This window comes from Protopterus annectens, chromosome 9.part0 (assembly GCF_019279795.1).
Source record: "Protopterus annectens isolate FY-2018-M chromosome 9.part0, PAN1.0, whole genome shotgun sequence".
In the NCBI taxonomy this organism is placed as follows: Eukaryota; Metazoa; Chordata; order Ceratodontiformes; family Protopteridae; genus Protopterus; species Protopterus annectens.
Window position 1 is genome coordinate 1452886843 of NC_056743.1, and position 19481 is coordinate 1452906323.

Here is a 19481-nt window from a genome sequence, read left to right on the forward strand (position 1 = left end):
TTGAAAATAGCCCAAAGGTAAACTTAATTCTCCACTTTCCAGATGCATTTCATTTGAATGTAGGTTTTAATGCTGTTTCAATGGCTGAAAATACCTAATTGTATACACACTGAGGTCTGAACATTGTTCATAGTAACTGAGGAGAAATAGCCAAGTAACGAAACACTGGTATGGCTGGGGAGGGGGCTGCTGCACGAGGGGCTGCTTAGGAGGCCTCAATCTATTACCCTGCCTAGGGTCCCATTTGACCATGATTTTCTCTGCTAATAAAGTATGAGAGCAGCTTACATGTCCTCTTTAAATCCCGGAAAAATACTCCATGGTGCTGGCGGCCACTCTTTTAAGGAGGACCAGGAGTGCTACACATACTGATGTGAGTAATGGGTCATGAAAATTACCATTTTCAGCAGTGGGTCTTCGTCCATAAAGGTTTGGGAACCATTGCTTTACACCACCTACCAGACTGCTGACAGAAAGGAGTTTGTGTTTCAGTGCATTTAAAGGAATGGAGTTTTCAGTGCATTTTCAAGGGATTGAGTTTCTGTGTATTTTCAAGGGATTACGTTTCAAAGGAAAGTTTACTGCTGCTCATGCTAAGTCCATTTTAAATGTGCAACTGTTTTATCAAATAGCATATTGTTGTAGAATTTGAAAGCAGTGCTAATAGCATAATTGCCTTTGGTGCAAAAGGCTGTGGATTCTACTCCCACACCATGTAGATGAAGTGCTGATATCGCAGTGCCCATACGATTGAGGATTATTTGGTGTATTACAAGGAGGAATAGGGGTTCTACACTCCCGAGTTTCCTTTTGTATGAGATGCCTAATAACTATGAACTTGTCGGTTTTGGTCATTTCCTATTGCAATATTCCCAGTTTACCAAATTTTTTAATGTAATATAGATTAACGCAAGGGCAACAGGCACTGAATTTGTAGATGAAACATTGAGGTGTAAAGTTGTTTGCCAATAGCAACCTCTTCATTAGTTACAGATTTCTTTTAAGGTGGAATTATTCCAATTATTTTACTTCTGTAGAGACTGTGTCGAGTGATATTGGTGGATTGTCATGACAGAAGTCTGGGTTGCCTTTTATGGTTGAAATTTTCTGAAATGGGTAATTTTGTCATTGGTTTATACTTTGTTTCATTGCATATTAAAATGTTTAAAACTACAAATTTTAAAACACATTCTAACAAGTTGTGCTGTATTAGACAAGGAATATAATGTAATACAATCAGGAAGGTGAATAAAAGAACAAATTCATGTATGCATTGCCCTAAAATGTGTGCAAGGAGTCTATTTTGAAAATGACCCAAAAGTAAACCTAATCCTCCACTGGTCAAATGCATTTTCTATGAATGTTGGTTTTCATGCCGTTTCAAGGGCAGAGAAGTTTATTGCTTATGCTAAGTCTATATGTGTTTGTGCTGTTCTAGTTTAAGCTACTGTACACAGGGAGGAGAGAGGTTGCTATTCTACTTTCACTGAGCTGTAAGGCTTGCTCGCCTACCCCAGAGTAAATTAACCTGTTTAGATTAACTTGAGCATCCTTTTGAAAGAAGGCACATGGGCTTGTATTTTCTGAGGACATGACTTTTACAGTAAAATGTGTGAAGGAGCAACAGATAAAGCAGGTTTATTACAAAAATTCCACCTTCCTTCACTTGCAGTTTAACTATATTACAAGGTATCTTCTTCCTGTGCATTTAAATAATTGAAGGAAATGACTGGAGTGGCTTTCTTGGGGTGTGACCTACATGTGGGTGTGGCTTATAGGGGTGTTTCAGGAGTATGGTGTGGGTGGGGCTTAAGGGGCGCTGGTGTGGGTGGGGCTTAAGGGGCACTGGAGTACTACTTCGCCTAAGGTGCCATTTCAGCTAAGGCCGGCCCTGTTTGGGCAGATACGTTATACTCAATTATTGGTCTAATGAGGGAGGAGTATAGACAGGTAATAACCTCCTTGTTTCTGGATGCAATCCCTTTACTTATGAGATCATAGGATCATAGGAGGTTACTAGGCTATTGGCTCTGAGGCCCTTATAAGCCCAACCAAGAGTTTAGCCCATCTCTAGACAAGTCAGGACCCAAGCCCCCTGTCCAACAGGGACACAGGTGGAATCCCAGGGGTGTATTTTCTGTTTCCCATCCAGTTATCCAGGCTTGAAAAGGGATAATGAGGTACTCTGCTTGACATGAAGAGGGAGTCTATTCCACAGATGGGGGAGCCTCTGGGACAAAAATATGTCCCTCAAACAAGTCCTATTGATATCACTGATCAGGTTGAGATCGCATGTATGGGTTGCTCGAGTGGAGCTTGACTTGCGGATATGCAGCAGTCCCATCCAGGCAGGGTCTGAAATTGCTTTGTACGTCAGACAAAGGTCACCTCTGAGGAATCTGTATGAAACTGAGTAGAGGAACAGAGCTTTTAATCTATCTGTGTAGGGTAGATGTTTGAGACCCTGGATTCTCCTGGTGAGGAACTTCTGTGGTCTCTCCAGCATCTTCATGTGCTTTATGAGGTACATGCTGAAGGGGACATTGTACTCAATAATTGGCCTTATAAGGGAAGAATACAGGGATGTTATGACCTCTTTGTCCCTGGATGAGATACCCTTACTTATGAGGTGGGCCATGTAGAAAGCTTTCTGTACAGTGGAAGCAACATTGTGGTCAAAAGTTAGGTTGCTATCAACCTGGGTGCCAAAATCCCTCACTACTGATTGTGTACTTAGGACATTATTATTAATGTGATAATATGTGGGGATGTCACTCTCCCCAAAGGAGATGATGATGCATTTTTTGGCATTTGACTTGAGGTCATGTTTCTGACACCCATCATTTGTTTGGGTGAGACCCTCTTAGAGGACGTCCACATCACTTGGGGAATTGATGACTGTTCCCAGCTTGCAGTCATCTGCAAGCTTGGTCAGCCATACCCCACTGGTTTTGGCCTGCACCTTAGAGAATTATATCCTGAATAACAGAGCCCCCAAGACCGATCCCTGGGGTATGCCGCTCATTACAGGTCTACTGCTTGAGGTGACTTCCCCTATTTTGATTAGGTGGGTTCTATCAGTGAGTCAGTTTGCTACCCATCTAATAACATATGGATTGATGCCTAGTTGAGAGAGTTTATCTACTATGCCCGAGTGGGGAATAGTGTCGAAGGCTTTCACCATGTCTAGGTAGGTGGTGTGCACCATCTTCCCCTCGACCATGAGTTTGGTGACTATCTCAAAGAAGTTGACCAGATTTAACAGACATGACCTCCCCTTGACAAAGCCAAACTGTGTGGGGTCAAGTGTTTGGAGGTTGCCAATGTCCTTGTTAATGAGGTCCATGATAATCTGTTCCATGGCCTTGCAGATCAGGCTAGTTAGGCTGATGGGTCTATAATTTCCCAGATCGGTGGACGCTCCACCTTTGTGTAAAGGGATTACAGTGGCTATCCTCCAATTGGCTGGGACAAAGCTGGTACTCAGGCTTTGGTTGAATAGGGTGCCTAATGGTGCTGCAAGTTCATGCCTGAGTTCATGTAGGATGCAGTCTGGGATGTTATCGGGTCTCATGGAGGCTGTATTTTTTCCCTTTGAGAGGCAGTGATGACCTGCTCCCTAGAGATAAGGGGTGGGGTGCAAGCAATGGGGATGTCCTGATTTACTGATGAGGGGGACAGAGGGGAGAAGTTTTCGCTGAATCTGTCAGTCAGTAGATTGGCTATATCTACAGCTTTTGTGTATGTGATGTCCTTGACCACCATTTCTGAACAGATCTGGGTGCTTCCTTTCAGATTTCGGACATATGTGAAGAAGGCCTCATGATTGTCTCTAGTAGATGTGGCCATTTTGGACTCAAATTTGGCATTAGAGGATTTCACTAGTGCTCTTATTTGCTTGTTCAGGCTAAGGAGAGATTGCTTTCAATTGGGCAACTGTTCCTTCTTGTTCCAATTAAAAGGCTTTTCTAACCACTACCACTACATGATGGTTGAATGGGACATTGTTATCAACCTGATTACTCCGGTCTCTTACCACATGTTGTGTACTTAGGGGAATCAAACCATGAACCTTGTGTCTGTAAGGTAAATCAAACTATGAACCTTGTGTCTGTAAGGTAAACACCTTAACCATTATGCCAACATCCCACCCTTTTCTGAATTTACCATAAAAATGAATTTAGATCCGACTCCCATAATGCCTTTCCTACAAAACAGTTCCACATCATTGGTCATTTTTGTTTTCTAAAGAAGACTTCTGTTTGAAACATCAATTTTAACCATTATTTTCCATTTATTGTAAATTATAATACCTAATCGCCTCTGGCTGAAAAATATCAACTTGTTATTTATTTATTTATTTATTTATTGTCATTTGTTTACCGGGATGATCCACTGAGCCAAAAAGTGCCCATTTTCAGTGGTGGCCCAGGAAGCAAAGCTCCACATACAAAAGAAATTTAAATACAATCACAGTTTCTGCATACATACAGAGATACCTTAAAAAAAACAGACATACAATCTTCAATGTTACAGAACAATGCAATTCAATGTTCTAAGTTTCAGTGAAGAAATTCAGTCACAGTTCAGGTTGTTTATAGTTAAAATAGTTATTTTTCTATTTTTAGTTGTAATAAATTGTGGAGACAATGTTTACTTTTTGTAGTACTCGTATGGATTCGATAACAGCTGATGTTGTTGAACTGGGGTTTATCATCTGAGATTTTTACATGTAGGGCTCATAATTCTGAGATTTCTTTCTATTTCTATTGCTGTCAAGTAGTCTCATACAAATACTGAGAGACTGCCACCTCTTCCTTTTGGTCTAAAGCGAAGGAGAGGTGATTCAGATGTATTTCCTGTATCGAGTTCCTCTAGTGTTCCATGCTGCCCATCATTCCTCCAGCTTTCCTGTAATGCAAGCATGTGTCCATCATGGGCGAGAGTCAGCCACAGGAAAATTCATACAGGCAACCATTATGGGTTTTGTGATTAAGTCCCTAACCCTACTCCCTTTGCAGGGGGCACACACCTCCATCACTGCATAGCCAAAATGCATTCCCCTTGTGAATAGATGCTCATGTTATGAAGCCTATGGCCTGACAGCAACTTAATAAGCCAAAGACACATGCTTAGGTCACATTTCACATTTACTTCTGTTACCCTACTCCATGGGAATCTGTGTGACCTGCCCCCCAACTGCTCTCCTCCCATAAAGAATCTGTATGACTGTCCCCCAACTCCTCTCCCCCATAGACAATCTGTGTGACCTGTCCCCTGACTCCTCTCCCTACCATCCTCCCACAGCAGATCCTGCAGTCAGCTGGACTAGTAATACAAAGCTTAGTTTCCTGGGTCATAGTTAGGGCATTACCCCTCCATGCCAGTGGAGCTGGGTAATCATACCTCTCAACCTTTTAGGAAAACAAATCTGCATAAAGGCAAACATAATGGAGGGACAAAAGCCTAAAAATGAGTGCAAATTTTAAATATCGTTCTTATTAACTTAGAAAGTTACTAGAATAAAACTTCTTGCATTAACGTGCATTTTCTGAAGGATATGCAGTCTGGAACTCAAATGCCTGTCTTTATTTAGTGACTTCCATCTTCAATGATTTGCCAGAAAACCCCAAATTTTATGAGGAGCAGATAAAAAACATGACACAAAAATCTGAACAATTGAGAGGAATATCTTTACCTTAGTCTTTGTTGGATCATTTTTGTTACATTTCTTCAAGTGTAATTTATACAGCTGTAAAATGACACTATGGGGTTAGAGGGTTACCTGTCTGGTGCATGTAGTTCTTTGAATGAAAGATGGAAATCCTCTCTATAAAGAAGCGGCCTATTATTTACAAACCTGCCCCAAAAACACTAATTCCCATCATATGACAACAGGTCCTTAGATATAAAAGAAGGTTCAGGGTTTTAGTTCTATTTTCAAGTGCTATTCAAGGACAAGGCATGATCTCACTCAATGTATGTGATGTGTGTGTGTGTGTGTTTGTGTGTGTGTGTGTGTGTGTGTGTGTGTGTGTGTGTGTGTGTGTGTGTGTGTGTGTGTGTGTGTGTGTGTGTGTGTGTGTGTGTGTGTCTGTATATATGTGTATCCGTGCATGTGTTTGCATGGTGTATGTATGTGCGTGTTCATGCACGTGTGTGTGTGTGTTCATGTGCGTGTGTGCTCATGCATGTGTGTGCATGTTGTGTGTGTGTATGTGCGTGTGTGTATATACGTACTTGTATCTTATGTGTGTGTGGGGAGAGTATTTGTGTCTGTGTGTATACAGAGCTGTATAATCTAAACTCTGAACCCATATAAAGAGGTGGAGTAAGAATGCATAGCCTACCTAAAGTACACATTACTTTATTATCTAGGGATGGGTTTGGCACAATGCTTAAGGTCTTTATCTGACCATTACAAGGTACAGGGTTTGATTCTGACCTGTGGTTATTGATTAGACTTGTAATAGTCTGCAGGCTGATAAACCAGCGTTTACCTATGCACCTGTTATCTATACTTTACCTGTGTCAGCAAGAAGTTATTTGTACTTTGCATGTGTTATCAAAAATATAAAAATATTATCACTTCACTTATGTTATTAGCTATCTGGAACTAATTAATAAAAACAAAGCCCTCAGGGGCTAACATTAACAATGCAATGACTAAACACAACAAAGTCAACATATTAAAGCAATAACCCACTTCAGTCACACAAAACAAGTAATTAAAATCTTTAATTCTCATAAAAACAGAGAAAAAATCACTTTGAAATACACAGAATCCACAGCAGCATCAGTCTACTAACCCTATAAAACTGTATTTATACAATCTCACATTTAGCACTAAGTAGAATCTCTACCGTAACACAATCTGAAAAGGTGGAATCTTAGGGCAGTTATGGGAAACCGTAAAACCGTACCGCCGACTAAGAAGAAAAAACAAGAAACAAGACAGTGAAGACAGTCAGACGTATGAGGAGTAGCTGTGCAAAGATTACCGGAGAGAAGAATGAATAGTGTAAGATACATCAGTAATATGACAGGAATTATAAAAATATAGGTTTACTTAATGTCACAAAGCCCATTACACAGGTGTACAATACATCAGTAATATGACAGGAATTATAAAAATATAGGTTTACTTAATTTCACAAAGCCCATTACACAGGTGTACAATACATCAGTAATATGACAGGAATTATAAAAATATAGATTTACTTAATTCACAAAGCCCATTACACAGGTGCGGCTGTGACATACTTCAGAGAATTTGGGAATGAGGAAGCAGAGCTGCTGAAGAGAGCTGAGTGTTTATTATGACAACAGTAAAACATTACATGGCAAGTTTTGTTCAGTGTTCAAATTCAAATTGTATTGTACTTAACTTTGTAAATATTAGCTTTGTAATAACTGTATATGGAGCTTTTCTCCCCGGGCTTCCACTGAAAATGGGCTCACTTTGGCCCAAAGGACTTTCCCAGTTAACAAACTGCAAATAAATAAATAAATAAAATGTATTAACATGCTGAAAATTCTGTGGACATTACAATTAATATAAATTAAACCTAAATGAAATTAAAACATGCCAAAACTCTGCATTAACTGCAATGTGAAATAAAACATCATAAAATATAACATCATTAGAGATCATTTAAAAAAAAGTATTTTTTTTGAGACTTTAGCAAACTCCTCAGATTGGACGGGTCCTGTAGTCTCCTTTGCATGAAGTTCCACAAGTGCGGTACCTAGGATCATAGGATCATAGGAGATTGCTAGGCTATTGACCCAGAGGTCAATTCAAGCCTAGCCATTTCATCCCAATATAATACAACAGAAATGTTAGATAATACCCCAGATTGCATTTAGCAATGGCTGTCCATGTCCAGGAGGGTTGTAGGTCCTATTCCCATTATGAATTTACGGTGCCCCATCCATTCATCCAGGTTCCTTTTGAACAGTGTCATAGTGTTGCTCTGTTTCACATGAATAGGTAGCCTATTCCAAAGAGTTGGCAGTTGCTGGAAGATAAATCTGTCCCTCCAGCATGTCCTAATTAAGTCGCAGGCCATATTTATATCCCTGGAATGGGTAGCCCTAGCCCCGTTTGATTTATGGAGATGCGTTGGGTTCATTAGGTTTGGGTCTGAGATTGCTCTGTAAGCCAGGTATAAGTCTCCCATAAGAAGTCTATATGATACAAAGTAATGTGACAGGGACTTTAATTGGTCTGTGTAAGGCACATGCTGGAATCCCTTGATCTTTTTGTTAGAAACCTCTGAGGTCTCTCCGGTTGCTGCAGGTGCTTTGTATGGTACATGCTGAACAGGGCGTTATACTCAATTATGGGCTGGATTAGTACCAAGGATAGAGAGGTTATAACCTTATTTACTCTCAAGGTGATGCCTTTGCTAATCAAGTGTGGTACGTAGAAAGCCTTCCTTACTACAGTAGACACATGATGGTCAAAGTTAAGGTCTTGGTCAACTTGTAATACCTGGTACCTTACCACCTCGTGGGTACTTACGGTATTGTTGTTGATTGGATAGTGTGAAGGGACATTGTTTGTGCCAAAGGGAATGATGATGCATTTCTTTGCATTCAGTTTGAGACTGTGACTTAGATACAAATCGTTGGTCTGCATAAGACCCTCCTGGAGCATGGTCTGTGACATTAATAGAACTTGTTGGCAGGATAGATTTTGTGTCCCAGAGACTCCCCCAAGAGGACCCTAGATGACTGGTTGGGAAACAGAAACTACACCCCTGCAATCCCACTTGTGACCCTGCTGGACAGGGGAAACAGGTCCTCACTTTGTGGGAACATGGGCAAAATTCTTGTCTAGGTGTATAAGGGCCTATGGGCCAATAGCCTAGCATCATCCTATGAACCTATGAATTTATGGAGTATATTGGCATCATTTGCGGATTCAATGATTGCACCTAGTTTGCAGTCATCTGCAAACTTGGTCAGCCACAACCCTTAAGTTTTGACCTGAACATCCAAGAAGCATATACCAAACAGTAGGGGGCCCAGCACTGACCCTTGTGGCACCCTGCTGGTGACAGGTCTGTTGGTTGATGTGGAGTCACCCACTTTGATAGTGTGTGTCCAGTTTGTGAGCCAGTTGGCAACCCATCATATAACAAAGGGGTTTACATTCAGTTTGCTAAGTTTATCTGTAATGTCTGAGTGTGGTATTGTGTCAAAAGCCTTTGCCAAGTCGAAGTTTACTGTGTGCACAGATTTGCCCTTATCACTATGTGCACAGGTTTGCCCTCGTCACTATGTGCACAGATTTGCCCTCATCAATGCCCCTGATACCATTTTCGAAAAAAATCCACCAGATTTATCAGTAAGGATCTGCCCTTGAAGAAGCCGAATTGGGTAGGATCCAGGGCTTCAATCCTGGAATAAAAAATGGTAAAACACCTGAAGGATCTGTTTGGATCTCTGGAACATCCAGCTTTCCCAAAGACTCATAGTGCAGGGCTTTGTCTGGCATATAAGGGAGCAAAAGGTATCTTAGCCTGGAAGGACACCATTCACCATCAGCATCAGCAACAACCTCTTTTTTCTCATTGTACACATGAGATTGGGGTGTCACATCAACAGTGACCATCATCTTGAGATACAACACACCACACATGCACCCCCCCCAACACATACACACATGCATACACACCTATGGTCAATTAAGAGTGTCCATTCCACTTACTGCATGTCTTTGGAATTTGAGAGGAAACTGAAACATCCAAACGAAAACCGTAGTTCATGCTGGGGTAAATACACTAACTCTAAAATGTTAAAGATGATTTGTATCTGAATCAGCTGCCCATGAATACTCTGCAGGACTGGTGTAGTATGCTAAACCCATTAAGTACAAGTAAGTATTGAGTACCCAACCAGGAGCAGGTGAAGACAGCATAGTTCTAAGTTAGGAAATTTGAGGTAAAATGGTATTCCAGCCATGCAATGACCAGAGCCTGCAGTACTCCAAGAACATTCTGTAGTATAATAAAGTGCACAGCTCAGGTTATGTTCCTCAGGTGATGTGGAAGTCCTGAGCACAGCTTACACCTGGTCCATTAGTGTCAGTCTGACACTGAAGATAAACACTAAAATAATGAATCTTATAAATAAATTCACGCTCGGCTTATACAGTTCAGGTTCCTCAAGGTGACACAAAGTGTGAGGGTCACACTCTAAGAAATGTTAAGATTCTAAATCCTAGCCTATCCTCCTATGTTATGATTCAAATGGTTAGCACACTGTCCCTTTGTCTAGCAGCTGGCACTTTGCTGGCAGTTGGCACATACATCCAGTGCTGTAAGCTATAGTTGCTGTATTACGGGGTTTGATTCCCACAGCCCTCATTTGCCTGCTGAGTAATCTTAAGCAAGTCATTTAACCAGGCAGTGCCTGGGGGGAGTTGTGAATTTGGGCATGGCTCCTCAATGATCCATCTGGACTACAAGCCAAGTAACAATCTATGAACCTGTGAACACATCCAAAAATTGTGCAGCACAAACTCATCTGTAAGAGTATTAAACACTTGCATTTGCTCCTAAGGAAGGGGGAGCTGTGACTGAGTATCATCTGTATGGCAGTAATAATGCAATTCTCTCATTTGAATGACAACCCAGTGAAAACATGGACATGGAAAACGCCAGTATGAAGCTCTGTAAAAACTGTAAGAGAAACCCAACCAAGCTAGAGTCTTCACTGAGTAATACCTTAAACCCTTTTCAGTGGAGCCCAATGGTATACAAGCAAATGACCTCTTAAGGACATAACAGTGTTACAGCTACTTGACTTCAGAATACTCATGACTTTTACTTTTTAAGTCTTTATCAGTGCATAAAGGCTAATAAAGCCACACCTCACTATCTGTAGACATGCCATGCTTTGGCCTTTTTTGACCTCCTCAGTACAGCATAAAAGGATTGTTTGGTTGTACTTTAGAATCACAGGCATTAAAATCAAGCCTAATGTACATAAACATTAGGGTGTCTGTAAAACGGCTCAACTAATATCCAGTCAAAGAGTAAAAGGTCACCCGGACAAACTATTTTACAAAACTGCCAAGAAAAAAAAAAAAACGGTCAAGCTACAGTTTTGCAAAGTGAAAACTCTATCTTGGCTTTTTTTTTTTAAGTTTTTACAGAATGGTTTGTCTGTGTTACATTTTTACCCTGGCTTAAGTATAAAGCTCTGTAGCACACCTGAAAAGAGAGGGAAGGGAGAGGAAGAATGTAGGTGGCAAAACAGTAAAGACTGACCTAGAAATTTCACAGAACATTCAAGCATGCTCCAATAGGATATAAGGACATCATGGTCACAGCCATGATAAATACTGAAGAGAGATAAAGAAGGGTCAGCACAGTATGGTACCATGATCTCTCACTGCTCGAAGATCACGTAATGTCCTGCTGAGGACAGTCTGGGAGCTAAGCATTGGTCAAAAGACACACTGGAATAAGTGGTGAATGACATGTTCCCTTAAGGTGAAATTGGGTTGCACATACACAACCATCTGCGTAATCTAATCAAAAAATTGAAAGAGGTGTGATAGCAATTATTAAGGTCTTTACAACTGAGAAGTGACTTCTTTACAGCAGAAGCCACGAGTTAAGCTTTTAAAAGTTGGAAAGACCTTCAGTCAAGAAGCATTGACAATATGATAAATAACTGGTGCATCTCTAATCTGGCAAAAGCTACCAAATTAGGCACAGGTCCAATCCACAGCTGACTGGACACATTGTTGCTTTTTTTTTTTTTTGGGAAAATGTCTAAATAGACATGACATAACATAACAAACAGCATTTTGTCAGAGTGAATTTGAAGGCATAAAACAATAAAACAAACAGCATAAAATTATTATAAAATGCTACAACTTTACATTGATTTTAGGCAACAGTTTATAGGCAGCAGAACAAATACCACCCTCTTAAAATCTGAAAAATGAGCTGTATAGGGGAGAAAGAACTGAAATCATGTACCCATCCAAAGTCTTCCAGGCTAACCTGAAATGCCTCCCAGGCCAGACACAACCACAAGGCATACTTTAGCTAACCACCAGTCATTAGACCCAACCCAGTTTGGTTACATCAAGGGCAAGTCATGCCTACTCAGCCTGGTGGACTTTTTTGAAAAAGTCAACAAAACGATAGATGAGGGCAAAAAGGTTCACACTAATTACCTTGACCTGGCCAAAGCATTTGACACAATACCCCACTTGGGCACTGTTAACAAACTTAAGATGTTAGGTATAAACCCTTAAGTCACCTGGTGGATAATTAGCTAGCTCACAGACAAGACCCAAGAAGTTAGAATTGGGGAGTCCACCTCTATAAAGAGGCTAGTCACAAGTGAAGTCTCTCAGGGATCAGTCTTGGGACTGCTCTTTTTTTGCATTTACTTCTCTGAAGTCAAGGCCAGTGTCAATAGCCTCTGGGTGACCAAATTTGCAGACAATTGCAAATTAGGAGCTGTCATAGAATCTCCTACTGACACTAATGTTCTCCAGGAAGGGTTGACATAGATAAGTAACTATGTCAGAGCCATGGGCTAAAACTGAATGCCAAGAAATGCATAATAGGATCATAGGATCATAGGAGGTTACTAGACTATTGACCTGGAGGTCATTTCGAACCTAGCCATTCCATCTCAATGTAATACCACAGATACTTTAATCAATACCCAGAATTGTATTCAGTAATGACTGCCCATGTATCCTTTAAGAAGTCATCTACCCCTGGTAACTCTCATGTTGATAAGAGCTGACCTTGTAGTCAGGGACTTGAGGATACACAGAAACCATTATCTCATCTTTGACCATCATGTTTCTACACCAGTGAGGAAATCATTCTATGTTGAGCAACTTATTAACAAAGGTATGGCATCTATGTTCAAGAAGGTCATTATTTCTCTGCAGATAGCATTCGTCAGACCTAGCATTGAGTACAATATCCCCTTTGGTATGTACCTAACCAGGTACATCTAACAACTTGAACATTCACAGAGGTTAATCACTAAAAGAATAAAGGGAGTAAATAACATTTCTTATGCAGACCACCTCAAGGCCCTATCAATGTATTCTGTCTCCTGCAGGCTGCTCACAGAAGATCTATGCCTGTCATAAAAGACGTGTGACCCTACCATGATGGACCCCCTGCATACCCACAAAACAAACAGCACCAGAATTACCTGTTCTAAAGATTGAAACCTTCCCTGTGATATAAATAAGACCTCCTGGAGAGGATGGTTTGTATCCCGAGGACTACACCTTCTCTGGAATAGCCTCTTATTATAAACTTTAAGTTTTACTGCAAGTCCTTACATATTTGATTTGCTGCATTTGTCTTCCTTAAACTGTCTGGACAAGTTTAGAACATGCATCATATCAGCTTTTTCTTAAATCCATTCTTTGTGAGAGGGATTTGACTGCTATTCATCCTTTATTTGATATTTTGTACCACACCATGGAGAATCTGTCTGCAGCAACTGTATATTCTTCTGTATTTGAGCATGTCGAAATTCACCAGGATGCAGACATAAAATAAATCATTGTTATAAATTTGTACACAGATGTTTCGATACAGTAAACTGATAGACTGTAACAAACACTCAAAAAAATGATAGCATGTTGCCAGTAGCACATTTAGGGAAAGTTAATATCACATGTACTAAGGCAGAACATGAGGTAAGAAGGTAACACTTTTTATCTCTACATATGTAAGACATGGTAAATAGTTTGTGTGTGAGTGTGCACACGCATGCATGTGTATAGTGGACAGCAGAATGAATGCCACTGTAAGGTAATAAAATTGGTACTGTGTCTGACACCAAACATAAAGTGAGTATAGCCACACAAATCTCAGTTATGAAAATTTGAACATTCTGATTTTCTTAAATGCAGGTTGAGCACGAGGGAAAAAAAAACCTTGCACAGTTTTGCTTATAAGCATAACATTTGTAAGTATTAGAAACATGCCTTGCCAGAAGATGTAAAAGGTGGGGGTGTACCACAGTACACATTTTTCTGTGCTACAAAAATAAATAAATGCTCCAACAGCTTCAGAGTAATGCACTGCAGTATAACAAACTGTTGATATGCCAAACATAACAGTTGGAAGGGAAGCTCAGGTGCTGTTCAAACCCATGACAACAAGGCCTTACTGTGTCTACATACAGAGGTTAATGGCTACCACTACCAGAATCTGTTTTAAAGGTCTACCGGTTACACATTTCTCCTGAAATATCTCACAATCTGCTCAATATGCTAATGTGCAAGTTGGTTTACATGTAATAAATACACAAAACTCACTAAAATTATACTTTTTTGTATGTTTCTCTGTTAAATACAATCCAAAAAAAGAATTTATATGTATAGACTAGGCTAATAACCACTAGAGCCTTGCCTAGCCATGCAACTCAAATGTGACCCACAAATCTGATTTATATAGGGGTGATTTACTGACTGCCTATGTCTATCAGAGACATAGGAGCCAGACCAGATGTGAATTTCCAATTACCGATCCAATGGTCCAAGTTACACTTAAATAGGAATAGGAAAAAACTCTGTTTCACATGGATGGGGAGCCTGTTCCAGAGAATGGGAATTCTCTGAGAAATAAATCTGTCTGTACAAGATGTCCTATTTATGTTGCAAGCAATATTTAGGTCTTTTAATCTAGCAATTCTGATGCTGTTTGTTTTGTGGATGTACACAAGGTTCATCCAAACAGGGTGCAGGGTATCGTGTGTGCCAGGCAAAGGTCACCTCTCAGAAGTCTGTATGATACCGAGTAAAGGGACAGAGCTTTGAGGTGATCAGCATAGAACATTGTGTTTACTCCCTGTATTCTTTTTGTATGGAGCCTTTGTGGACATTACAGTTGCTGCATATGTCTGATCAGGTACATAACGAAGGGGGCATTATACCTATGATGGGCCTGATGAGGGCCAAGTGCAGTGGTACGATAACCTCTCTGTGTGTGATGCCATGCCCTTACTTATAACAAAAAAAAAAAAAATGCTCATTTGTCAGCTGTGGGAAGGATAAGGCATTTGTGTCAGTTTACATAATGGGACACCTTTGAAATACAGAACACAAAGTGAAAACGGGATGTATCCATCAGTACTTCAGGGATTTGAGCAGCTTGGTCTAGGAACTGAACCCAGATGATGCAGTCTTCCATACAGACCATCTTGGAAGACACTTACTAGAGGGCTAAGATGGCTGAGCAAACTTCTAGACAAATCTGGTAGGTTCAAGTGCCTCTTTTCTGTTTTTTAGAAAGGTCACCTAGAAGTTGTCTGTTTTTACTTTCTGTATCCATGACTTGTACTGCCTCATACAGTATATATTGCAGAGACTGAAGGAATCGACCTCCTCACACAGTATGTAATGCAGAGACTGAGGGAGTCGACCACCTCACACAGCACGTAATGCAGAGACTGAGGGAGTCGACCTTCTCACACAGTATGTAATGCAGAGACTGAGGGAGTCGACCTCTTCACACACTACGTAATGCAGAGACTGAGGGAGTCGACCACCTCACACAGTATGTAATACAGAGACTGAGGGAGTTGACCTCTTAGGTTCATAGGTTCATAGGTTCATACTAGGCTATCTGCCCGAGGGCATTTACAAGCCTAGCCCATAGTTTTGTGGCTTTAGTATGGGGAACTATACCCATTATTTTGCTGTGCCTCTGTTGAGCAGTGACACTGAGGTAATCCCTGGGGTATATCTGCGATCTCCCATCCATTGGTCAAGATTTCTCTTGAACAAGGCCAGCGAGGTGCTCTGCCTCACATATACCGGGATTTTATTCCACAGCATAGGGAGTCTTTGGGTGATGAATCTATCCCTCCAGCATGTCCTATTAATAGCCGTGTCGAGGTTTAAGTCTCCCGCCCTTGTGGCTCTGACGGATCTAGATTTTTGAGGTGAAGCATATTCATCAAATCTGGGTTTGACATGGCCTTGTATGTTAGGCAAAGGTCACCTCTGAGCAAGCGGTAGCGACTGAATAGAGCTGGAGTTCTTTCAGTCGGGCAGCATAGGACAGATGTTTGAGACCCTTTATCCTTTGGTGAGGAACTTTGTGGCCTCTCCAGCTGCTGCAAGTGTCGGGTCAGATACATTCCGAATGGGGCATTGTACTCAATCATTGGTCTGATGAGTGATGAGTATAGGGAGACTATGACCTCCCTTGATCTAGATGAGAATCCCTTCATGATAAGGTGGGCAATGTAGAAGGTCTTCCTAACTACTTTAGCTACATGGGTGTCGAATGACAGACTACTATCAACCTGGGTCCCCAGGTCCCTGATAACTTCTTCTGTACTCAGTGGATTGCCACCTATTTGGTAGCTAGGGGTAACCTTGTTTTCGAAGGGTATGACTATGCATTTTTTGGCATTTAACTTTAGGCCATGGCTCTGGCACCAGTTATCCGTTTCTGTGAGACCCTTCTGAAGGATATCTGTGTCAGATGTGTTTCAGTTTGCAGTCATCTGCAAACTTTGTCAGCCATAACCCTCCTGTGTTTGCTTGTACTTCGGAAAAGTAGATGCCAAACAAGAGTGGGCCCAGGACTGAGCCCTGTGGTACACCACTTGTGACAGGCTTTGAGTCTGACATGGCGCATCTTCACACAGTACATAATGCAGAGACTGAGGGAGTCGACCACCTCACACAGTACGTAATGCAGAGACTGAGGGAGTAGAATAAGGATTATAGTATAAAGCCAGTTTTTTATTTCCTTTTCCTTTGTTGACTAGGTTACTTCCACTAAGCTAGTAGCCTCTTTTCAGGAGAGACCCGTGGTGGTATTTACACTAGTAGGGGAAATTTAGCCAGGGCATTGGGGTACTTCCCCTAATTTTTTGATAGGCGCCATGGGATCTTTTTACATCCACCTGATTCAGGGAGATGGGCCCTCAGTTTAATGTCTCATCCAAAAGCAACACCTTCAGGAGTGCAGCACCCCCTTATACTGCACTGCAGTGTCAGTAATCCATCTACCTGGTGTGGAAAGCAGTTAGGATTTGTGTTAACCAAACCTGGAATGGTTTTATGCCAAATGAATGCAGAGTGGTAGATATTGATGGTGTGTACATTCTCTACTTTTCAGATGGCTGTTTGGATTGTATAAACAGTACTACAGCAGGTGTGACAATGTTCCACACCAGGACTAGAATGCTCCCAAGACATATGGAGCATTTCTCCCCAGGCCTCTGCTGAAAATTGGCTTTGTTCCAAGTCAGACTTTCCCGGTAAACAAATGTTAAATAAAATAAATAAATAAAATATGCAAATATTTATTGCAAATTGGAATATGGTCTTCCTACAGATACACCGCCCTACAACAAGGGTATATTCAAGACCAACAAGAAGGACACCCTCCTTGCTCCATCTGTTTTCCAGCAGCGAACACTGGTATCTCACAGCAAAAAATTCACTAGGATTTGCATTGGTTACTATGACTATAATAAGTGTTATGCTCCTGCTACTATGTTAAATTTACTCTTAAGTTATCTATTTATTGCTTTGCATGCTATTGTTTCAGCATATGTTGTTTCTTATTCATACATACTTGCATCCAGTTAGGGAATACAAAATGTATGGGCACATAAGAAGACAGTCAAGTGTTTAAGATTTTTCAGGAGAAGATGCGTGCATACAGAGATACACAGAGGCACAGAAACATAAGCCAGCTGAAGATACACACATACATACATACACATGTACATGCATACATATATACATACATACATACATACATACATACATACATAGACACAACTTGTTGTAAGAACATATGACCATACAGTGTTTTCTTCTGAGGATTTGATTCATGGAAACATAAGTTAACCATCCCAGTAAGAAGCTCTTCTAAGGCCATAGTTATTCCATCTTAACATGAGATGGACAGGCATACAAGTTATTTACTTATATAAGTTTTGCCAGCAGAAGATGCATGCATAAGTGCAGCTATGTGTCCTGAATATCTAATAAATAAGATGATTAAAAAAAGAACAGCATATTTCAAACTCATTTTAGACACAAGAAGGATATGGTTGGAAAGGGTGTTGTGCACATGATATAGGGGCTATGCCCACACACACTGCTGCTTCTTGGAGTGGGGGAGCATACTCTTTGGGATTGTGAGCTCATGCTTAGCATATCTTCCCCAGTATTTGTACTTACAGTTCTGCTTTTCTGAAGATTTCAGGTATGATCCCTGGAATTTAAACAGGTGTCCTAATCTGCCATCTGAACAAGCATGCATATATATGTGTGATTGCCAGTAAACCATATGCCACATATACATAAGGTTTTCCAGCAAAAATATATACAGATATCACACTGCTGACAGAACAATATGCACACACACACACACACACACACACACACACACACACACACACACACACACACACACGCACGCACGCACGCACACACACACACACACACACACTGTGGTAGTTTCCAGGGTAGCCATCTTCTCAAAGGATACTATTATGTATTTCTTGTTATAGGTTCATAGGTAGGTAGTAGGCTATTGACCCTAGGGCCTATACAAGCCTAGCCAAAAATGTACCCTGGCTTTTGCCACCCAAGAAAATTATTTTCCTGTGCCCCTGCCAAGCAGAACCACAGAAGTGATCCCCGGGATGAATTTCCTATTACCCATCCAATCATCAAGATTTTTCTTGAAGAGTGCTAATGAGGAGCTCTGTTTGACATAGATAAGTAGTCTGTTCCAGAGTATGGGAAGTCTCTGGGACAGGAATCTATCCCTCCAGCATGTTTTGTTTATTGTGGTGACAAGGTTTAGGTCCCTAGAACGTGTAGCTCGGAGGGATTGGGATTTCTTTAAGTGGAACATGTCCAACAGCTTTGGGTTTGACATAGTTTTGTATGTTAGGCAGAGATCACCTCTGAGTAGGCGATATGCGACGGAGTAAAGCTGGAGTTTTTTGAGACGGTCTGCGTAAGGCATCTGTTTGAGGCCAGTAATCCTCTTTGTGAGGTATTTTTGCATCCTTTCCAGTTGTTGTAGATGTCTTGTGAGGTACATACCAAAAGGGGCGTTGTACTCTATAATGGGTCTAATGAGTAATGAGTAGAGGGGAACAATTACCTCTTTTTTTCTGGATGAGAAACCTTTTGTGATGAGGTGTGCCACGTAGAAGAATTTCCTGACCACTTTGGCGATGTGATTATCAAAGGAGAGACTACTGTCCACCTGTGTCCCAAGGTCTCTTATCACACTTTTGGTGTTAAGTACACTACCGCCTATGTGGTAGTTCATGGGTACAGAATTTTTACCAAAGGGGATGACAATGCACTTTTCTGCATTGAGCTTGAGACCATGTTTTTGATATCAGGCATCTGTCTCAGTGAGGCCCTTTTGTAGGATGTCCACATCGTTAGGAGTTTCAGTTATGGCTCCTAGTTTGCA